Source organism: Paroedura picta, chromosome 16 (assembly GCF_049243985.1).
Source record: "Paroedura picta isolate Pp20150507F chromosome 16, Ppicta_v3.0, whole genome shotgun sequence".
Taxonomy (NCBI): Eukaryota; Metazoa; Chordata; class Lepidosauria; order Squamata; family Gekkonidae; genus Paroedura; species Paroedura picta.
In genome coordinates, this window is record NC_135384.1 from 18,522,538 (window position 1) to 18,528,191 (window position 5,654).

Genomic DNA, 5,654 nt, shown 5'->3' on the forward strand with positions numbered 1-5,654 from the left:
AGGTCAATTCAGTCCCTGCCGCCTACACAGAATGCGATTTCCGTTTTGATTTTGGGTGATTTAAATTTTCCTTCTGCAACAAGCTGGATTGATCCGGAGTCACCCTATCTTTATTGTGCGATATCCTAGAGTGCTTTTAAACCCCAATATTTTAAGATTCAGATTGAGATAGCAGGCTGTTTTGAATCTGGGCTCTGCTCTGTGGTACAGAACCCCTGATTGGCCAAAGCTGATCATGTGACAAGCTTGCCTTAAAGGAGAAGCCCCTAATTTATCTCAACTTCTGTCAGTCATAGATTTTTTTCTCACTCCTCTGCCTTCTTCGATCCTCTCCCCCCCTTCAAGAAAAGAAAGAGACTGTGCTTGGCTCCCCCCACCTTCTGAACTACCCTAACCTCGTGCAGAACATGTTTCTGTTTCAATGGGAAGAGAGGGAAGAGGAAGACCCGAGTTCAAATCAATCTGAATTCAACAGGATTGATAATGGAATAAACAAAGTAAGGGCAGACTCTGCCCTGGAGAAAATGAATGCTTTGGTGGGTGGACTCCATAGCATTATACTCAATGGAGTCCCTCATTTTCCCCAAACTCCACCTACATCTGGCTCCACCCCAAAGTCTCCAGGGATTTCCCAGTCCAGATCTGGCAACCTTACTGACTATTGCTTTTAGTCATTCAGTTGTCGAGCCAAACAGGGAGGAAGTGTTCAAAGAAGCAGAAAATCTACTGAGCCAATCAGGGCGCTGGAGATTACTTGAAAAGTATCTGGAAGTTCCTGATCTAAGAATATCCCTGAAGGATATTCTTTATATTTTGCTCAATCATACCCACTGCAGATCTTGCATTTTCCAACAAGAAAGTCTCTTGCCTTTAAAGCAGCGGTTCTCAACCTTCCTAATGCTACGACCCTTTAATACAGTTCCTCATGCTGTGGTGACCCCCAACCATAAAATTATACAAGTGTTATTTCACAGAAATTAAGCCAAAATGGACCAATGGTGTGAAAATCCATTGTTCATGATTGAATATTAATTGTCTTTTTTCCGGGATTTCTCAGTTCAGTTCTGCCTCTTATCTCACCATGCCTATCTCGTTCTTTTCTGCTGCTCCAGACAGATGAACAGATGGACAAACTCTAATGGAGGATGCAGAGAAAGCAGAAAGGCTCAGCATCTTGTTCTCATTTGCCCATTTTTCCATTGTGTTCAGATCTCATTGAACTCTGTCTCTATCTTCCGGAGTATTTGCCAGTCCTCCCAATTTGGTGTCATCTGCAAACTTGATGAGTAGTCCCTCTACCCCCTCATCTAGATCATTAATAAATATGTTAAAAAGTACCGGGCCAAGCACCGAGCCCTGAGGTACCCCGCTACTCACCTCTCTCCAGTCTGATGAAACACCATTGACAACAACACTTTGAGTGCGGTTCTCTAACCAATTCCCTATCCACCTGACTATATGAAAATCCAGATTGCAGTCCTTCAATTTATCCATCAGAACATCATGGGGAACCTTGTGATACAGCAGTAAAAAAGGCAAATGCCATTTTGGGCTGTATCAACAGGGGCATCACATCAAAATCTTAAGATATCATAGTCCCATTGTATACGGCACTGGTCATACCACACCTGGGGTACTGTGTGCCGTTCTGGAGGCTTCAGTTGGATAAAATTGAATAAAAATAAAAAGGATGTGGATAAAATTGAAAGGGTAGAATAGGCGCTGAGCCTTTCTGCTTTCTCTGCATCCTCCATTAGAGTTTGTCCATCTGCACCCAACAGGGTGCCTATTGCCTCCTTTGGGACTATAATGCTGGAAAGGACCAAAACCCATCTATGCACCCTGTGCAATCCAAAATAATCTCAGCTATGGGGATAGACCTCCAGTGGTGGTGGAATGGACTGTCTCAAGTTGAAGTCAATATACAGCAATGGTTCTCAACCTGGGGGTCAAACGACCCTTTCACAGGGGTTGCGGCAGGCAAGCAACTTGGCTGTGGGGACACCATCCACACAACAACCTTGTGGGGTTGATCGAGAAAGAGTGTTCATCTGTCTGGAGCAGCAGAAAAGAACGAGATAGGCATGGTGAGATAAGAGGCAGAACTGAACTGAGAAATCCCGGAAAAAAGACAATTAATATTCAATCATGAACAATGGATTTTCACACCATTGGTCCATTTTGGCTTAATTTCTGTGAAATAACACTTGTATAATTTTATGGTTGGGGGTCACCACAGCATGAGGAACTGTATTAAAGGGTCGTAGCATTAGGAAGGTTGAGAACCGCTGCTTTAAAGGCAAGAGACTTTCTTGTTGGAAAATGCAAGATCTGCAGTGGGTATGATTGAGCAAAATATAAAGAATATCCTTCAGGGATATTCTTAGATCAGGAACTTCCAGATACTTTTCAAGTAATCTCCAGCGCCCTGATTGGCTCAGTAGATTTTCTGCTTCTTTGTACACTTCCTCCCTGTTTGGCTCGACAACTGAATGACTAAAAGCAATAGTCAGTAAGGTTGCCAGATCTGGACTGGGAAATCCCTGGAGACTTTGGGGTGGAGCCAGATGTAGGTGGAGTTTGGGGAAAATGAGGGACTCCATTGAGTATAATGCTATGGAGTCCACCCACCAAAGCATTCATTTTCTCCAGGGCAGAGTCTGCCCTTACTTTGTTTATTCCATTATCAATCCTGTTGAATTCAGATTGATTTGAACTCGGGTCTTCCTCTTCCCTCTCTCCCCATTGAAACAGAAACATGTTCTGCACGAGGTTAGGGTAGTTCAGAAGGTGGGGGGAGCCAAGCACAGTCTCTTTCTTTTCTTGAAGGGGGGGAGAGGATCGAAGAAGGCAGAGGAGTGAGAAAAAAATCTATGACTGACAGAAGTTGAGATAAATTAGGGGCTTCTCCTTTAAGGCAAGCTTGTCACATGATCAGCTTTGGCCAATCAGGGGTTCTGTACCACAGAGCAGAGCCCAGATTCAAAACAGCCTGCTATCTCAATCTGAATCTTAAAATATTGGGGTTTAAAAGCACTCTAGGATATCGCACAATAAAGATAGGGTGACTCCGGATCAATCCAGCTTGTTGCAGAAGGAAAATTTAAATCACCCAAAATCAAAACGGAAATCGCATTCTGTGTAGGCGGCAGGGACTGAATTGACCTGGGATTGGAATAAAAGCTCCGTGCAGTTTACACCCAGGACAACTGATCTTTGTCACCAGAAGATGCGCTTTAAAACCAGGGGATCCCCAAATCCCACCTGGGGACTGGCATCCTAATGGTTAGACAGGTACTTAGGACTCTCCTCTTTCTAGACATAGTTGTTCCTCTTAAAAGCTGTTTTATCCTTTAAGAAACCTGATGCTTTGCTTTTTCACATATTTTGACTCTGCCAATAGTTCAGAGTTGGTTTGTCATTACTGGCCTCTCCAAAGAGGCCCTGGACTTTCTTGGAAGTCATTCATCCAAGTACTAACCAGGGCTGACTCTGCTTATCTTAATAAAATCAGAGTCCAGGAGCACCTTTAAGACCAACAAAGATTTATTCAAGGCGTGAGCTTTCGAGTGCAAGCTCTCTTAGTCAGACTATGATTGTCTTGGGAGAACGACTGAAGATGGCGCTGTAACATCTGGGCTTCTGTCCGGCTCTTAAGCCATGCTTAAGCCGCACCTGGCGGACCTGAGCAGATACGCAAATCTGCTCGCCGGTCGCCCCAGGAACCGGGAACGGCATCCTGAGGGTCCTACAGATCCGTGGAGAGGGAGAGAGACGAAGCTCTCCGGATCAACCGCGGCATGCAACGACCAGCTGACCCTACATTCTTCCCAGATCATCTTTTACTAGACTGACAGGAGCTGAAGTCTACAACAGTAAGGATTGAAAGCTTTCTGGCTTTTCCTTTTCTTTCCCCACAAGCTCTTCCCCCCCCCCAACCAATTTACAAGTGAATTCCTTCTTTTGTCGAGTGAGAGGCTCCCAGCTAATTATACCCACTAACCAAACAAAGAGAGAGCTTAAGAAAAAAGAGACTTTAAAGCTTTGCTGGAGAGAGTTCAGTGGGGGACGCTGACTTGATACGGAGATCAACAAACTGATAATTTGGGATCGCTCGTGCTCCCGCGAGACCTCACGAGACTTTCTGTTTATACTTTGTGACTGCCTAGAACCATGTAAAAAATTAACTAAGGCACAGCTTTTCCATTTGTTATGCGAAGGGAACTCAAAGATACTGAAAGCAGTCAATAAGGTGGAAAAGGAAATCCAAGGGACTAAGGGTGAGCTTTTGGACGGAGCCAACGGTCTGGAGAGAGCAGTTGAAGAGGACACAGCTCAGTCAACAATACAAACGAGAATTCAATGTCTGGAAGTTAATCAACAGGAGGGGGAGAGAGCTAGGGACGTAAAAATCCAAAGCACCTCGGAAGAACTTGGGAAAACAGATTTAAGGAAGGAAAGCACCGAAAACCTGGAAGTATATTTAGAGCAGGAAGTTATTTGTTTTTTTTTATAGAGAGTTTTTATTTTATTTTCCAGAGTTGAAGACAGTGAGGTACATGCAATCTACATTGTTAATACAGAAAAGGAGAGTTATGCTCTTCATTTGATACACTTGGTTCCCCATTTTAATCCCCTTTGTAAATAGTTCAGGTAAGGGCCCCATTGTTCTTGAAAGGCCTCTTCTATTCTTCCGTTAACTATTAGTGTCAGTTTGGCCATCTTGGCAAAATCAGCTAGTTTATTCAGCCAGTCTTCTGTCGAGGGTAGTTCTTGCGTTTTCCATTTCTTGGCCAATTCTAGTCTTGCTGCCGTCGTCGCATAGAAGAAGAAGCTCTGTATGTGGGTTGAGAAGCACTGCGGAAAAATATTTTGGTTCCCCGTTTCAATCTTAAAAACCCTCTTCTCTTCATTTAAGATTATAAGACTGGCTACAATATTATGGACTTTTACCCAAAGCTTATAGACTTTTTATAGACTTTTTCACGTTTGCACCACATTTAAAAAGAGAAGTCTACTTTGTTACCATCATTTTAGCATTTGTTTGCATAGTTTCTGACAATTTTAACAATCATAAACAGTTTATACTTAACGTGGTCCTAGAGCCCTCCACATTTCCACTAGGGAAAGGGAAAAAGGAAAAAAAAAACAAGCCTGCTTAGTTGTATGGAAAGAAGAGAGACAAATATATGTTTATGGGTTGCTAAGGTTATTAAGTTATATAAGTGTACATTGTTAATACCAGAAATAATAAAATGGAGTCTTCATTAATTAGTAGAATAAATTCTTCGTTAGTTACATTTACACCTCCTCAGTTAGGAACCTCCTTTTAGTTATGCTTTTAGTTTAGGCTGAAAGTCACTACAGAGATATGTTATATAATTCAAATTCAGCTATCATAGGAAATCTAAAACCCCACACTATAATGTAAGCCCATTCCATTAGGTGTCTCCTTTTAGTTATGCTTTAATTTTGGGCTGGTAGACACTACGAAATTAGATTTAATAATACAAATTCAGCTTACTTAGAAGATCTTAGACCCCAGATTAACTTCTTAACTAGTTATATTGCCTATATAGCTACGGAAAGGAGGGAAAAGAGGAAAAGAATTTCAACCACTGTGTTACATTTCCATTCCCCAAGCTTCTTAAGGG